Source organism: Anopheles funestus, chromosome 2RL (genome assembly GCF_943734845.2).
Source record: "Anopheles funestus chromosome 2RL, idAnoFuneDA-416_04, whole genome shotgun sequence".
NCBI classification, from domain to species: Eukaryota; Metazoa; Arthropoda; class Insecta; order Diptera; family Culicidae; genus Anopheles; species Anopheles funestus.
Window position 1 is genome coordinate 36,940,869 of NC_064598.1, and position 19,119 is coordinate 36,959,987.

Here is a 19,119-nt window from a genome sequence, read left to right on the forward strand (position 1 = left end):
GAGGGCGAAAATGGCGAAATTCTTTTGCACGGACCCTGACAGTAATCAATTTTCAATTACCACGGCACTTACAGAGCGCCTGTGCGTTGGTATTACCACAGATTGGAAAGACAGAGAGGTGGAGGAGAGCAAACGATCGAGAAGTGAGTTGGTACGATCATGCTGAAGCATAGATTAGGCATTGAATGGTCGAAATTGCGCCACACCATCCAAGCACCATTTAAATAATTACAAGCAGGAGATTAAAACCGTACTGGTACTGGTGGTAGTTGGGCACCGGATCGGGATGATAATTAAATTAATATCCTATTCCAATCCCGTTTCCCGTTCCCGAAGAGTTCTAGGGGCCCAGAGGATTCTCAGTTAAGGCCTACAAAAATATCTTCCCCAAAAATTCTATAAATTTGAAAATTTCCTAAGGCTACGGCCTTACCTTTTTTTTTGGGAAATTTAGCAAAATTTTATAAATTGATTTATTTTAATGCCAATTGGTTGCAATAAGTTTCTTTTCACTCAAATAGTGCTTGAAGTAATAAGAAGAATAATAAAAAAAAATCTAAAAATTTGAAAATTTCATAAGGCTAAATTCATTTATTTTAATGCCAATTTCTGATTTCTGATGATTCTTTTCATTCGAATAATGCTTTAAATAAAGAAGAGAGTAAAAAATTATTAAAAAATAAAAAAAATCTAAAAATTTGAAAATTTTATAAGGCTCTAACATTAGCTTTTTTGAGTAATTTTTGGAAAATTTTAAAAATTGATTTAGTTTAATGTCAATTGGTTGAAATAAGTTTCTTTTCACTCAAACAATGCTTTAAATACAAAAAATAATATAAAAATTATAAAAAATAAAAGAATTCTAATAATTTGAAAATTTAATGTTTTTCTGACTTCGAAACGAGTCGTTAAAAGAGCTGTCCCCTAATAACGACTCATTCACTCTGAGTTGATTCACTAAAAAGAATTCTTATTCTCATGTCTAATAATTATTTGATCTTTTTTTTTGTTCGTCTCCTTTTTTCGCTGCTCGATAAAGCGGAAGCGCACAATTAGTGCGGCGGTATTGAAATTGGCGTTTCCAGCTGTAAAAGAACGGTTAGAATCAATATCAGTAGTGCGCACGTGTTAGGTTTTTGGCGCAAACCAGCGGTACGGTGAGCAAACCATTATTAAACCATTAAATCACCAATGAGGTACGCAATATTGCTTAGCCTGCAGCCGATTCGTCGAGTAGCATACTAATTCCATCCAGCCAGACTATTATCGCTGTTCGTCATGCAAATTTCGTACGATGAGTTTTGCTGCATCCTTTTTTCACTTCCTTTCTAGACACACTCGCCCTTTTCCTCCCCGACTCTGTATCCTTAAGGGTGAGTTAATTTTTTTTATAGAAATTTTATTTTTCGGAACGAATGATTACAACCGCGATTACAGCGCTGGGAATCGCCGTAAACAAGCACGCGCGTACGATCAACGTGCCCGTTTGTTGTTTTGCATAATACACACTGGTTATGTGCGTTATTCTGCATTATCTTTAGCCTTTTCTTATCGTGCACTCCCATCTGTACCTTCCACCGTTCGTGGGCCCCGGTTGTAAGGAACACAACTTCTCATTATCCCTCACAGTTTGCTCCCTGCATGTGTAGCGCGGTAGCCATTTTCCCCCAGGGGTGCACACACTGGCGCATGCAATTGCTGCATGCAAAATGGTCGTCGACAACGATCCGCTATCCGGTGGCCGAACCTTACTTACATGATCCATTCCCGATCTGCGAAGTTGTCGGTTTCGATGTGTAAAATCAACACTCCAGCAGAGCAGAACGATCATCATCATCATCATCATCATCATGAGCCGTATCGAGATTAAATCACCGTCGGACGTTCCATTTTCTTCCCGAAATCTTAAATTCTCACCTTTCGCACCTTACATTTTGGATGGTTTGAAATAAGATAGGACGTTCGTCAGGACGTGATTCAGCGGCGATCGTTTTTTTTTGTTTGTTTGTTTGCCAAGTTTTTTTTATATTATTCAAATTTAAACCGACACAACCTTTCTCTTCTACACTCCATCACTTATCTGGATCTTTCCCGTACCTGCAATCTGATTTGATATCACATTTATTTTAATTGCAAGCAGATCTTCGCTACAATCCTCGAAATACAAAAAAAAAGTATAATTCCAAAATCGTGCGGCTGACAAGGGACCGAAATTCGGTACGTGGAAAATGTTGAATTATTATGCTACCTTCTTTGCTGCCGATGCAGTCGGAAGCTATCCGCTACAAACAGCTACATCTGTTGTGATGCTGTAAAATCAACACCAGCCCCAATCCGCCCCCGGGAGTCTTCATCACCATTTTGGTGTGGCGTGTTAAACGAGAAGCGAACCGCGGCACCAGGACGTTCTTATCTGTGTTTCGGCTGTGCTGTAGGTAGCGTGTTTATTCTGCACTGCAACCTATCCGTGTTTTGTGGACCGAAATGCACAATGTTCTTCTCGGGGTTTTTTTTTGTTTTGGTTTTGTTTTGTTTCGTTAGGCGCATGAGCGAAATATGCTGCACGCACCCTCCCGAAGGAGACCACCAGAAACGAATAAAAAAAAAAGGTGTTGCGTACGAGAACGTCCTTTACATGTTGTTATGTTCCGGGAGGGAGTTTTTTCCGGCCACCGCCGAAAACGAATGACCAATTGGAACATTCCGAAATGGTGAAAGAGCTGCGCAGGCGATCAAGCGACGAACGCCGGGTTCGACGATCGGATTAGATTAGATACAGATTAAAATTTATCGTGAGCAGGTTTCGCTGACAAAATAACGACTGCGGAGGTGGCTGGTTCACCGCCAAAAGGCGATGTAGGCGATGGTGTAGATTAATTACTGTAAGGAAAAACACCGCTGATGCTTTGTGGAAGGGATCCGTTAATATAAGCTTTGATATTTTGGACCGCATGGTGTGTTTTTGGGGTTTTTGTTTTCGAAGTAGAAAATGTATTAATATTACTTAAAATGGTTTTGTTCAAAATTTTGAAATCCTTTCAAACGCAACAAACCCCTTTTTGGAATGGCTGATGGTATCAAAACAAACGAAACCGTGAAGGAAGGAAGGAGAGAGCACATTTGATGGAATTAATCGTTTTGTTGAAAGTTAAAAATGCTTTCTCACTGGACGTGATCTATGTTCCAGGCGATGAATTAATTTCATCCTTTGCTCTAGTGACATCATCATGCTTCGCAACGCGGGTCTTAAAATAATGTGATCATTTTGTTAATTTCTAACCTAACTAGCTCCGGTCTGGATCGTCCGGTAGATTGACCAGATGGGTTAATGGTGTGCGATAGCTTTGGTTATTCCTCCTTCCATGGTGGCATAGTCGCATCACGCGATCAATCTCTGTCCGTGGTGTAATCGATCCGCTATCATCACTCAGGTTGATGATGATATCCGTATCGCTTGACATTTCGCTATTGGAAAACGGGAAGTTGTGCGTTTGGTCGTTTTTTTTTTCTTTTTGGTAAATGAGTGTTAGATAGTTTTCAAAATTATAAAGCAGATAGTTGATCGCTTTAAAACAGATACATTTCTAAGCCGGAAAAAAAATCCATTAAAGAATTTCTTCCATTCTGTGCAACTAGTACCAAACGCCAGCATGGGTTTCGGAAGCAAAAGCAAAAAAAAAATACATAAAACAACCAAAAGAAAAGAAAAATCACCCCACACTCAAGAACATTTCGCACGATCAGTCTGCCCGAACCAGTCATTCACCAGTCCGTCACGATTTGCTTCGTTTGCTGCCTACCTCACCGCTGCCGGGTTCCGATATACCGGCCGGCTACCCCTCCCCTTCCTGGCACCCGCCGGGAAAACCAGTTAGCGCGAAAGCAATCCTTTATGCGAACGAGGAACAAAACTTCACCTTCCTGGTGCGCCCTTTTCCTTTCCTCCACCCCCCGCCCCCCAACCCCCAACACGGACAGAGTGTTTTTCTTTGTGTTTGTGCTGTTGCTGAGCTTCTTAAATTGCAAATAATTACCACCTAGACCGTGTACCATGCCGGACCCGTTTCCTCACGGTCGCAGGCAGTAACATTCGTTACTGACCGGCTGCATCTTCACGGTTCTGCATTCTTTGGGACGCAGTTCCGAGTCGGTAGTGCCGGGGAGAGGATGTTTTTGTTGCAGCGATACCCCTTTAGTAACTGCCCTTCCCGGTGGCACCTACCCTTCGCACTATGGCGAACGCCGACACACTGAGAGGTTAACAAGATACGAAAATTACATTCCCGATGGAACGCGAACAACCCGCCGTTTCGGTTCCTTCTCACGGGGTTCGTGTGGTTTTTGCTTTTGTTTTTTCTCGTAGCCGCCCCAAAACAAAGCGCCATTTGGTGTGGCTACCGCTGGGTGAGGCTTCGACCAGTTGGATAATGCACAGCCCGGTATCAAATAAATTTTAGCTGCTCCGGAAGCTTTAGAAATTGAACCGAAACAACACGTAACCACGTGGAGAGGTTCGTCGCTTATCCTGACGTGTAAATCGTTCCGCGCCGGCATTACGCAAGTGGAACAACATCTGGCAATCGGTAAAACCAGGGCCCTAAAATTACAACAAACTGGGGATAGAATCGTATTTTGCATGGGCCAAGGTGTGTACACAGGACGACGCGCACTCTAGGTGCGATATATAAATTACGTAATACGAGGTTATGTTCGCTAAATTCTTTTACCCTTGTTGTTTACACACCCTAGAATCGCGTAGCACTGCATGCGTCACTCTGCCGCGTAGGCAGGATTCACTCTACCCGGCCAATCTTTATCGCAGTTTTAACACTTCGCATAAATAGCGGAAACAAAACAACATGGCGAAATTGCTGAAAGTTGTTGATAAAAAAAAAAACCTGGCAAAACCAAACAACGATCAGTACCCAGTGAGTAGGCATCTTCTCGCACAAAGGTTTGTTACTGCCGTCCCGATCGATACACGACGGAACCAACACACCAACAGCAACAAAAATGTATGTGCGGAAATGGAAAATAGCTTGACGATCGACCGGGTCGCACAACGAAAAGCACTTCGCACGTTTGTTTTGTTGCGATACTTTTGTTGCGTTGCCTTTTGGTGAGTTTTCGCAAAGGATTTGGTAGCATCAAACGGATCAGTGCGCGGGTTCGGTGGGCGAGGATAATGTTACCGCGCTCGCATCTGCTCATATCCGCGCATATCCTTCAGTGAGGTGGAGGGTTGGTTCATCTGGGTTGGCCTGTTATCTGTCGTTGTAGGTTTTTCGTTGTTTTTGTTCGTTCACCTACCTAGCGTCACGTGCGCGCTCGAGCGGGGGGTTTTAATGGGATGACTCACTCGCGGACAAGCAAAATCCGTTAAGGTACCGTTGCACTTTGGCAGGTCGGGGAGTTATGTTGCACTTATGCGTTCCGGTGAGCCCGTACCACCGCAATATACGACATCGATAAACGGGAAGATGAAACGTGGGTGCTTACCTGGGGAAGAAGGGATGGAAAGAAAGATAAAGGGAAGAAATTATTGAGCTGTTCAGTTGACCCACAAATTGGAATTTGGATTCATTGTGGACGGTTTTAAGGGAACTGGTCGATTTCTGGTGTGGAAAAAGCGTGGTAGATAAAGTAAGGTGATATGTAAATCTATGTTACTAGAACTGATTTTGTTTTTTAAACCGGACTTTACTTTCCTAGTTCAGTTTAAAGGTCCGGAATGTTTTTGAACACTTTTTTGAACATATATGTATTATTATTATTACTTATTCGTCAAATTGTCTGCCGCATGGGTTTCACAATGGTTTCTTAAAAACTAGGGAAGAAGGAAGTTAGGATATGGAAGATGTTGCAAGAGAAACCAAGATTGGTTATGAGGAAAATGTGGAATTATTTCACTTGGCGACTGCGGAAGTGGGAAATGAGAACGTTGGAATCGAACAGGTGATGGTCTCTGTTAAAAGAAGCGCATGCTCTTAACCAGGGATCATTCTGGCCAAAAACCGAACGGTGGGTTGGGATATAGATGGGAGACCTGTTGCGGAGTCTGCGATAGGGTACATACAGTGGTAAGGAAGATAGAAGGGAAGGAAATGGCGGGATTCAATATCTATTAAACCCAGCAAATATAATTAAGAATAATTAATTAATTAAACTAGAGAGTAAAAATGTTCACAAAACTCTAGAGACATCGACAGTCAGTGGACGAGGACACGGGAAGAAAGATTTTTATATCGCCAGCATAAAGGAGATCCATCAATTGGGAGAACATTGGTACGACTGTATAAAAATGGAGAAAAGTATAGGACTAAATGCACTTGCCTGAGGGGCACTAGACAAGCCATGACTAGACAAATGACGAAGAGAATTGTCCAATCTAACTGAATAGGATCGATTTGAGAGAAAGGATCCCCACCAAGATAGAATTGGACTTCCAAATCCAAGTTTCCAGAGTTTTGCAAAAAGTAGAATATGGGGAAAACTATCGAAGGCTGCTTTAAAATCGGTATAAATTACATCTACTTGACGTTTACGGACGATGTTGGACATCACAACAGATACAAAACACATAAGATTTGTCGAAGTAGAACGTTTAGGCATAAAGCCATGCTGGTGAGGAGAAATGTACTTAGTCACTATAGGAAGGATATACGATTGGACGATGGATTCACAGAGTTTTGACATAGCACAAAAGCATTGCAGCACCACGAAAATTGGACGCGAGTGAACGATCTCCCTTTTAAAAAATAGAACATATCCAGGAAGTTTTCCAAATAGATGGAAAACTACCCTCACGAAACGATGTTGAGAACAGACGAAGCAAAATTGGGACAAAAAAGGCACTACATTTCTTTAGGACACAGGATGGTATTCCAGCTGGTCCTGGTGCAAAAGAAGATTTAAGTTTAGTTAGAGCTTGTAGCAGTTGTGTATTAATTGTTTCAGCTTGAAAACGTAACAAGAAAATTTTAACATCTTCTCCAATCATTTGTTTTCGAAGAAGCTTTAAAGTGCCAATAAGATAAAAAAAGTCTCCTCTTCTAGTTGCATTCCATTGTTGCATTGGCTTTTCATGAAAGCAACTTTACTTTACCCGATCTCATCAACTCGCGATGGTTCATCAAGATAAACTCATCGCAGAAAATCGCACAAGAACCGGCACCGGTTATGGAATGTGCACGGAAATGGTCAAGGTGACACATGAATGCAAGTGTCGAGGATGGCACGACCACCACCCAGCGCAGAGTACGTCACACACCGTACCGAGCTAATCTACGTGCAACGCGGGGAACGGAAAAATCGGGCTACACGTCAAACCGTGATAGAAGCCGTCTGATGATCGCTTCTCAAAGTGTCAATCATCGCTGTCATAACACTATCTGGTCGTATCGGAACTGTGGCCAGTACCGAAAAAGGGTAAACATCAGTGCCGATGCTAGGTAAGGCCACCCTAACACTCCAATTCGTCGTTCCCGAAGGGGGTTTCGGTGCGGCGGAAGAATGGTTTGGCATTTTGCGGTAGGTAAAAGTTCGATCACCTTTCGCCGTGACGAACAATCGTCCGGTGAGCTGTAAATGAAAATGCAACTGCCCCAAATCGAGGGTGATGGGGGGCTGCAAAACGGGAGTTTTCCATCGCGTAAGTGCATGCCAGCTGTCAGGAACTTATCACCGATCCACACCGGGTACCTGTTGATTCGATTCCGAATCATCGCCGTGCACATGGTGGGGACAAGGAGTAAGCAAGAACGTTTGAAGAGTTGGATCGTGTTCGATGCTGTTGTTGCTTTAGAGGGAACGTTGTTCCTGCCTCCTGCTCACTGACACTCCGTCCTCGTCTGCGTTGTCACACTGTACCCCGTTTGATCGACATTTCAAAGGAGTAATCTACCAATGCGGAAACATCTGCCCCACCGTACGGGTGTTCTCCCGGTTGCCTATCACACCGCGGCTTCGTATCGTCCCGCATGGTGACAAGTTTCCCAGATTTCATCGACCGATACGCGAACCGGGTGCAGGGTTCGTGTAAATGCGATCTGCGCTTGTTCCACTAAACAATGGGTTATCGCGTCCCATTTGCCCTGCGTCCTTCCCTTTTTACCCCCCGGGGGTGGGTGTGGAGATGTTGTCCTTCATCCCCGATACAATTCACGGTTTGAGATGAGCTGAAAGCTGACACTAATGAATTTTCCGCACCTTCACCGAAACGAATCGATTTTCACTCGATACGGGTGCGGCATGCGGATGTTGGGAGCGGAAGTGAAGATAAAACATCATAAAACAACACCGATGCACTCTAATGAGCGTTCTAATAAAACAATGCTATCGGAGGAATTTGGTTGCCGTACTACGGCAAACGGCTAAGGAGTTGGAGATCTAGAATGCCAAGTGGTCACCTTCTATCGTGCAGATCATAATCCCGCATTATGGGATGCCCCTTTGGTGGAGAGACTTGAGACAGCGCGAGAGACAAGTGTCATATCTTGTCAAAGAAGTTGATAGGCGTAGCTGCGTGTGTGTGTCTATGTCTCACTTAGGAATGTTTTACGCCAGTGTCTAAGCTTATCTCACTTAAGAACTTCTTTCCAACAGCTCCCCAAGGACTCTACCTGATGTGCGCTGCAATAGGAAAACCTTATTACGATGTTAGATAATGTGACCAACCATCCAAAGCACATACAATAACGATCGTCGGGAAGATATATTAGAAAGATCCACCTTTGAATAAGCTTAACGACAACACATGATCTAGATTGAGCATTCACCAAGTTTCACGGAATCAATCGAGCGACCGGAGTGGAACCGATTTACCACTTTTTCCAATTTCAAAAGAAGACATATCTCCTCACTGTATGACTTCATCCGCTCCGGTACCCATCCGGAGGGCGGTTGTGTAAATCTTGTCAAAATGCACACCGGATGGCGGCAAACGCGCCATTTGTGAGACATCGATAATCGCGGGCCGTGGGGTTTGTAGTCGCTTGTCGCGAGAAATGAAGGGCTTCTGTCAAATCGTCAATCGTACCAACTTTATGCATTCGGTTCCGGATTCTAACTGCCATACGGCCGGGGTAGAATCAGCGCTTATTTGTGGACAGACAGAGGACGACACAAGAGCAAGCGCACCAAAGCGAGAAGTAACGTGCAATGTGTCATGATCGGATCATCATCTTTCATCATTCAGCACGGTGGAAGGATGTGGCGATGAGAGCATTTTGCAGTGCACGTTACGCGCCTTCCGTTGTCTTCTCGGCCGTACCGCGGCCGTAGAGACGAATCGGTCCCTGACCAGATGAAGAAAGATCAGCACAACAAACAGTGCATTAGTTATTAATTTCTCAAGCTTATCAAATTTATTGCTTTGACTGCACCGAGTATAAATCCAGCTTGCTTCCCCGCTCGCACACCCAGCCCGGATGAGGATGAGCAACGGTCGCTTTTCAGCAAAAGCGTCTCAACAACCGCCGTTGTTGGTGGTGTGCAGCGTCGTGAGTAGACGTAAATAAAGGCACTATTTTTATCGATTTATTTTATAATTGTATGTCCATCAACATTCCGCAAGCATTCCACCGGTACGGATGCTTACCATCATCATCATCATCGTGATCGTCCCGTTGGTGATGAGTGTGGCTTGAAGAAAGCGATCGCAAACGTACGATTCTGTACGGTGTATGGTTGCAGCACAGTCGTACATCCGAAGTACACTTCAGCCCGTTGTCCATCAGTGCATCATCAAACTGTTCGCCATCATGACGTTGTTGCGGGTTTTTTTTTCTTTACTTTGAAGTGCACAAAAAGAAGCTAGCGAATCAACGGGCGGATGATGTACCGCTGGATTACTTACTGCCTGCTGAAATGGTGGTACGACGTACAATCGGGGTCGATATTCGATGAAGACTGTGGTTAGATTTTATGAGAATAAGACCACTGGGTGGTGGTAAAGATTAGGTGCCTATTAATTCGTAGCAAAAGAGTTTGAAATTATTTGTATAAGGAATTTTTAAGTTGTTTGATTGTTTTCTTATCAATTTGAGATTGCGATTATAAAAATATAGTTGAATTATGTTTTTTTACTATGTATTTGCAATAATTCATTTTTAGATGGAACCTTATTTTCATCTGATCGAAACATAACATTTCCTCTTTTTTGATTCTGGGTGGATTGATGTATGGGTGAGCCGTAACCTCCCGTAGCTTATCCCAACCCGTTATCCCAACCAGCAGTAGAACAGTTTGAACTCTTACCGTCTAGAAGCGATAAGCTCTCACAGTACAGCGCAACCTCCCCGTTATGGCCACTCTTAGGCCGCGAGAAAAAAACACGAAGCGAACCAAATCATCCAACTGGCAGCACAGTGCACGCGGCCATGGGAAGAAAATTATTTCACGCTGGATTAGCCCTATGATAAATGCATTTTTAATTGAAAATATATCTAATTGATGTTATTGGCGGGCTAAAATTATATTTTATGCCTTCGCCGTCCGGGCAAAATGGCTTCCTCATCGTAGACCTTCTTCCCCCCTTTTACCCGGTAGGTTTGGTGTGGGTCGCGACCGGTTGAGCTCTCCGTCTCTCGGGCTTTTAACACTGATTGCGGAAGATTTATTCCCCGTATCGTACGGTACACAGCGGCTGATAGGCTAACACCTTCGGACAGTGTACCACGGTGCTGCCGAGTCATTATGACCACGGGCGGACAATGCAACATCTTCATAGACATCCCTGGTTAGTTATGGGACAATAAAGTTTTACGATTCTTTGCCCCCTCCACCCGCGAAGTGCAACCTGGTGCAACGATGGTACAGGTACAGGTGCTAGCCCAACGGAGTAGCAGATCGTTTAGAAGCATCAACACCCTTTTAGCCGTCCGGTGCATTAGTTTGCGAATCGTAAGCAAAGAACATCATCTGCAGTGAATGGTTTACCACTGCTGGTGGTAATGATTGCGCGTTTGCACTTATGTTTTATCGTACCTCTAAATGGATCAACGATGTCGCAGCACGGTGGGAGGGCAGTTCGCTGTCTCTGTGTGCCCGTTGTAGTCAATTGTTTTCGCTGATTGGACTTTCCTGCTTGTCTGCTGCTGCTGCTGCTGGTGCCCGTTGACAATTGTTTGACCGAATAAATCAAGTCAGCTGTCAGCTGCTGTCGTCTGTTGTTGGATCGGTTGACAATTCTAAGCACCGGAAGGGATCGATAAATCAGATCGGAGCTGCAGGTTGTGCTCATGGTAAACTCGATTTTGGCGCAGGATTAGGCGGAGCGCATTAGAACAATGTACCTTTGCGGAGCATGGTACGATGGGGTAAACCCCCCCCCCGGGTCACTCTTTTATGCCTTGTCGTTTGACGTCAGTGGAGAATGTTGCGATTTTATTTATCGACTTGCCGCCGCCGCCGCCGGTTGGTTCAATCGCGTCCGTTCCCTTCCGGTGGAAAGGGGGAAAGCTAATTTGTAGCTTAATAATATCGCTCGTTGAATAGAAATTTCAATTCTGGTTGCAATTGATTTGCGATCCGCTGCTGCGAAGTCTATCGATTTGCCGGAAAGCGGGAACAAAACCCCCGATAACGATCTGTCAATTATCGAAAGTACTGAGAGAATGGGAAAGAGAGCGAGACTAAAGTCGATCGTACACCAAGCGTACACTAAAGCCGCCGATAAGGGTTTATGTTTCGTTTTTAGGAGTGTGCATCGTCATAGCACAAATTACGCGCCCACCGATTATCGAACGGAGCATCGGCGCATTTAAATCCAATTGCAAATATCGTGGCAAACTGCACACGATTGCGCTTTGATCACCTGCTTTCCCGGTTCAATAGAATGTCGTTTCGGAGCCGTCGTTCTACATCAAGATAAAGCCATTCTGGTCCATTCTACAGCCGGAGTCGAGCAAAACGAAAAAGAGCCGCCGAAAGAGCTAGGCAACACAATGCACCATTCTGCTCTGGGTGGGGGGAGGGGGACGGTGATGATTTCGTTAACGGGTTGGCCGCGGACAGGTTATTGCACTTCCATCCCAGCAAACGGCATGCTCATCCGCAGCTCTTTAATCCAGCTTACCGTTCCGCGTGTTCTACAAGGCGTCAGTACGACAGAAGCTTTCAAAGTTGCTGCTCGGTTTTGTTTCAGCATGGGGAGCTTTCCGATAGGGATGCAGTTTTTTTTTATTGCACAAAATCGTAGCTCAATTCTCTCTGAGTTTTTTCAATTGCTGCCACAATTATGATCCATCATTTGGTCTGCCTTGCACTACTCTGGATCGAAGCAGGACTTTCGAACGAGCTGCAGGGAACGCTCCCTGTATTTGGCGGGTTCGAAGCATTATGTGCAATTACCTTCCCAACGGGTTGCAAATGCAATAAAAGCAGTGGCCACATTGATTGAACTATCGCTGGGTGGCAATTAAATAACGCTCGATCGTGCCGAGAAATGCCGACCGGGAGAAACATGAATTAGTGCTAGCAATCATCGACAATCACGATTCGTACGCATCACCATCATCATCCGCCTTCTCCGGGTAAATGGCATTCCCTGTGCGATATACAATGTACCACACGCATTCCACACGCAGATCAAGATTGACCTTCGCCGGCGGAATAAGGCGAATGGTGTGTGTGTGTGTGTGGAGCAAAAATCCCACGAATGGGATTCTTAAATAAGCATAATTTAACACCTTTTTCAGCCATTTTTTGCCCCGATTTGTTCCAAGCGGTAACAAAATGCAGCTAAGGAATTACTCATCGACCTGGGCGAGGTGTTACTGTGCATCTGTGTGTATGATATTGCTGTGCGTAAAAATGCATCGACGTGATGAAAGGGGTGGGCAAAAACGGAACCGCGGAAAGGAACTCGCATGCAGCCGTAGTTGTGATGTGCATTTTAAAACGGGGCAAATAAAATTCTTCCTCGCGCGTGTTCCTCGCTGACGGTAGCGTTGAAATCTTTTTGACCGAAACAACGCATTACCCTCCCAGAGCGTACCACATATGTGATATAGGTTCTGCTGGTCGATAATTACCTTTGCCCGGTGCCACCGTTTGAGGAAAGAGAGAGAGAGAGGGAGGGATGGAGAGAACGGTCGGAGATAGATACACGGGAGCGATGCGATGTTTGGCACTCGGGTCGTGCCCCTTTGCGGGATGATGCTCCAGGAATTTCAATTAGTCCGACAGATAATAACTGTATATCAACCGGGTGCGGTAAGCGAAGGTATCACCGTTCTGGCATACCCGTTTCATTCGTTGTCACATTCCCATCAGATTCCAGCATCGGAATATGCCGAATCCTCTCTCTTTCGACATCTTCATCGTGCATCGCGGTTCGTACGGTTAGGTGAGCAAAGACACATGTCACGCCACACCCGCGACCGCGGTCCCGATCGGAGCAGATTATCCATCGCCCGGTTTCGCTTTGTTTAGATGTCATCAACACATTGTGGCGAGAGCGGTGTTCATGCATCGTTTTTTTTTTACATCCGCAAACATCCCCATACCAAGCGCGAGATCTTAGTTTAGGCACGCTGATCCAACTAATGTCTTCGGCGGGGGTAGTAGAGAGGAAAAAAAAAACAGAGAAACATCCCACACAACGCCTCGATATCTTCATTATGATTAACCGGGCGGACCTTTTTGTGGCACGATGCACATCGGTGTGGTAGAATGTGACGCGGCTTCCGTTCGTAGTGAAATCGGTCGGTTGTACAAACGAAAAAAAAAATCCCGAGCTAACGTTCTTACGGGCGCCTAGATCCCTTCTGTTATCCAAGCGCAAAATGCTCCAGCTAATGGACTCTAATCTTGCCACCTTTCTCACTGCCGGAACCTGTGCTTTTGTAATTGGTTTCGTTACGGAAGCACAAACAAACAATGTCCGTTATCCTACGTCTAGAGAGAAAAAAAAGCGTGCACCAGAGGGAAGGTTTGTCCACACTGCTCCAACGTAGCTCCTTCTTATGCTCTTATCGACCCGTTGCAATCGGTTCCAGTAAGGAAGGTTCTGCACGGAAACGGTTCACCTTCCTGGTTCGCATCCGTTCGCATGTGGCAAAGGAATTCTTCGGGAGTTTTTGTTGTTTTGTGTGGTTGTTTTGCCTTCGTTCTGGTGGTATCTTCAGATGCTGCCCAGCTTACAAAACACGTGGCATTGTTGAGCGTTTGGTTGGCACGGATGTTGAGAGCGGTGTGGGAGACCTCGGTGACAGGTGGCACACGTTTTCTGTGTAATTAGAAAATACCGACCGAGGGAGTTGGTTGCAACGGGGTGAAATTTTCCAGCATCTACAACACACGTTTCAGTTTGTAATGACATGTGTTTAGGTATCGTAATTTTCACCCCAGGTTCGGAGAAGGTGTTGTGGATAACATGTTTCTCATTCGGAGTGATATTTTAACAATTAATTATTTAAAATTTTATGAACATTAAAATTAACCTCCCAATTTTGTTTAAAGCAAGTAATAGTTTATCATAAAAAAACAACAAAAAATAAATAATAATGCAAATCAATATCTGCAACATGTATGTAATAAACTCGTTCATATAAAACAATTATACGCAACAAGAGCTTCCTTTTACACAATACTTAAAATCGCAATTTATGTTGCACCCTTTTGGTACAACTGCAGACAGCCACCCCTTCATTTAATCCGTTGCGCTCGCGATATGCACGGATTAACGAATTAATCGTGCGACCGTGCGATTCTGGTGCCAGCTTTCCCACCGATAAGCACGCGATCCAGGTTACGGACAGTCAGCAGCATTAACAACAACCGAACGTGAGCGTCATTACCTTTGCAGGCGACTTGGCCACTTTGCAACAACAAAAAACCGTTCACTCGACCTTGCCACGGGTAAGACAGCGTATCAATGACGACCACAAAGAGAGACTGCGACAAGATAAAGGTAATTATTGCTAATAATATTTAATTTTCAATCGTTGGTAATTAATAAGTTTGAATAAATGCGTACTCGTACTTTGTGTACGTGCGGGCGCATGCGGCAAAGGACAGCCGTACTTCCAACATTCTTTCTGCGAGCGAACAACTCACAGGACCGGTGCGGCCTGAGAAACTAGACGCTAAACTACGGACGAGTTAAGCTTCTTGCAAAAAAAAAATCCCCCTCGAAAGTCGTATTTCAGTGCTTGTAAATGCGACGGAGTTAGTCATCAATTAGATCTAATAGATATCGCCGCGATCATTTACCAACCCGAACATCGCGTACCTCGCGATCTTTGCTGGGAAGAAGGCAGTAGGGTTTGGCAGAGGAGGGACAAGGACATCGTTGGTTTAGTTTTACCGCCTTACCGCCGATACGGAGGGAATATCTGTTGCATTACCGGCCATGTTGGAAGAGGACATTGGAAGCGGGATGAAGATGATGTTAGCCTTGTGGCAGCTCGGGTATGCACCTCCCCGACCCGAGGCTCGGATGCCGTTGTCATCGTAATTGTCGTCGTCATCGGATTCGTATTCGATTTTTATCGATGCTGAAAACTACCGGAATGGACACATATATACTATCGATAACCGGTGGACCAGAAGAAGGAATACCTCGCACGGGGAAATGGCGAAGGGGGAAAACACAAATGCTTACAGAAACCATGTCTCTTTAACCGATCGTAGCCGATACCGACATTTCCGAACATTTTTGCTTCCCGCTTCTTCATAGCCCCGTTATCACCAAAAACCGGGACCGGGTAATAATATCCCCCGACCGGCTGCGACTTTATGCGGATAAAACGTTTCACAGCAACGGCGAGTGAGAAGTATTAAGGCATTAAAGGTTCGATTTATTGATCACCTCCGCCATTGGCCAAAGGCGAAGCGGAAATCGCTCGGTACGGCCCGGTACATGACAGAATCATTCCATAGCGGCGTTCGGCAGCATTCCACCCAGGCGACTCAAATGATCGAACAAGCGAGTGAACGCGTTTGATGTTCGGTGCGGAATTCTGACGCACGGAAACGCGCACTATCGGCTGTGAGACGGTTCCTTTTTTTTTGCTATGAATTTGCTAGGGAGTAAAATAAAAAAACAAAACATGATGGCAGGAAATCACAAACACAACCCATTGCTGCCTGGGTGTCCCGATGCCGCTGGGGGTTTTTACGATGGTTTGCCAGATCGTTTCGACAAAATAATTTTTCAATCACTAATTTGATGTCTCCCGCCGTTCGAGAATGTGCTGCTTATGAGCATTGGTTCTTTGTTTAGCTAATCGTTAACCGACGATCCGTCCTGTTGTAAGATCCGTTTTTACCCCTCTCTGCCAAAGGGGTTGCTTGCCGCTCGCGTACGATCGAACGTTACGACTCGTTTATGACTCGTGACGAGCGCGAACCTTTTCGTAGCTATTTATGCATGAAAAAGCATTTGAATTTTATGTTCGTTTTGCTAGCCCTATTAGTATTAACATTTCTGCAAATGGTCACGGGTACGGGTAAAATTAAACAGAAACACACACACACAGGTTTGCAATCTAGAAACAAAAAAAAAATCTGCCCATTGCGATCTACCGCTGCATACCATGCATTACGCATCCGTGAGTTTTAACGACTTATTAATTAAGTGCAGCACCGGACGATACGGAATGAAGGTGGGGTGGAGGTAAGGAAGATTGGGTGAATTAATAAAATCCTCTTTCGCATCAGGCGAACGCCTGGCAAGGATGGTGGCAAGCGTTACCACTGGCACGACAACAGAACTGGTCGCCTTCCCGGTCGTCTCAAAGGTCGTGCAACAAACGAAGACATAAACGCAGCGGGCACGGGACCCACACTTCACATTGGGACAGGAAGTTCCAGTTGGCCAGTTGGTGGATGGGTTGCAGCACGCGAACACAAAAAAAAATTGCACGGAAAAGAATTTATTTACCCATTTTATGGGGCACCATGAATCAGCGATAATGATGCCGTGAATTCTAATGCATGGACAAATGGTGGCCATAAAATAACACTTGCTGCACACCTGCGCAGGTGTCCAGATTGGGGCGGGTCCCTGTGCACATGGCACGAGTGGTAAACCAGTAAGCTTAGCTCACATCGTATCCATAATAGCGCATTCCGAAAGCCAGTTAGATAAGGCAGGTGTTTCGAATATTATTTCGGCAGTTAAAAAAAATCATCTTGAGGAAGATTTATACTTTAGTCGGAGCAAAATAATCCATCAAAAAGGATATTCCGCTCTGTAAGATTTTAATGCAATAAAAATATCCACCCAAAACGTTCAAATCCATTTTGTTTCAGCTGTAAAATTTTCACAATTATTTAACACTTCTCACATCACACATTCATCCTTGAGAGGTCATCCCACAAAAACCTGACAGAAATTTTATGGCCGTCGTCTTTAAAAGCTCGCGTCATTCAAATCACATCCCATCCATCCATGGTGCAGGCTAACGGCGTCAAGAGCCGGCCACAGAAATGACCGTGCATATGACAAAATATTTTCCCCCCTCCGGGCACAGCCGGGTGTGTGTGTAAAAACAATCTGTGGGATTTGTAATGGATACATCTTCCAACCGCATCCAACCAGGTGCAGGTGATGCTGAATGTACGCCGTGGGACAGACGATCAGCGAAAGATCGCAATGCTGGGCGTGTGACGAGTAGAGTAAACTCAATCTCAATAATGATGCCATCGTATTTGCAAATACTGACGGATCTGTCACTGTGTCCATCGTCCATTTCGGCCCGGGATAAAGGAAGGACGGACGGGCACGGAGGCAAAGCTTAGCCGTCAGAGCGCATCAGTGCAGGCGGATCATTCCGTGCACACACACGCAGCCTGACAGGCCGGTGAGAAGCCGACTGAACCCGTCCACCAATGTCCGACGATGGGTGCATCTATTTTCCGCATCGTTCGCAGCCACACACAAGGAAGACCGCAAGAGCAATGGAGACCGTGGTAATCTATCTTCCACCATTCGCCCAAAGATCCAGAACGCGGCATTCACTCAGAGCCAAGCAGGCAGTTCGTCAGCTATGAGAATACTGCGAGTGTCTTGGAAAAGTAAGTGGATCAACCTGACCCTCACCGCCGTTCGCAGTGGATTGCCTCCGTTCCGTGGCACATTACGAGTGCGGTGCCATCAAATATCCTTCAGCCAGTGTACGGGGTAAGTCCGTTTCCACCACTCCTTGCCTAATGCATTTGTTTAATCGGAAATCATTTCGCTCGTTTGTTGCGCTTCCCCGGCGGGCCAGTGTGCGCAGGGAAAGGCGGCGGGGAAATTATGAAAATTAGCACCGGATTATGAGAAAACATAGATAAGCAATCTTGACGAAATCGGCTCACGCCATCCGGCCATCCGGCTACATCTTGCGACCGCGGCATTCGTCCGGATAGGAATGCGCGGGAAAAAGAAAGGTAAAAGATAGAGATAACATATTATAACTATTATTGACTTTGACAAGAGCAGATATGGTAGGAATGCCGCACCGAAGTGCACCGAAGTGCCCGGTGCGTTAATCATGCTGGAAGCCGTTGAAACATAGACCCGACCGAACAGAACAGAGAGAGAGAGAGCCTGTGCAGAGATTGACGGGTTCTGTGCAGATCAGTGTTTTGTGCGAGATTTTGTGCAAGAACCGACATCAGAACGGTGGACGAGCGAACGGGGCAATCGAACGATTTCACGATTGCATAAGTAAGCGGAATAAATTATTCATGTACGCACCACGGACTTAAAAGGCTTGGTGCTGGGTTGGTTGCGCTCGATCCATGCCTGGGAAGCGGGATGAGTGCAAACCGTTTGCTGAGGTTTGAATTTTGTGCTAGCAAAACGGGTGAGATGTCGAATCGATTCGTCTAATAACACGCATCGGTGCGTTCGGCGTCTCACACTTGGATTCGGCCAACAGGCAGGGAGACCCCCCCTCTACCGGGTGAGGCTAATGATTGCATCTGCCGATGCTGCGCGGTATTGCAAGTGCACTGCGCCAACCCTGGCGAGCGAAAACTGATTCACACATTTTATTGCGAGCAATTTTACTGTAAGTGTCATCGTCGATTTATGCACCAGATCCGTTGGATGGATGGTGCTCTAGCTTCTAGGCTGCTGGGTTTAAGATTTACGATCCTTCCACGATTGGCTGATGATGAGGT

At 45.3% G+C, this 19,119-nt stretch overlaps 1 protein-coding gene across 3 annotated transcripts in view; it reads right to left on the reverse strand.

Annotated features, from left to right (window-relative positions):
• Positions 1-19,119, reverse strand: part of LOC125761048 (tetratricopeptide repeat protein 28) — a 115,763-nt gene that overhangs the window by 23,864 nt on the left and 72,780 nt on the right. The window lies entirely within an intron of this gene.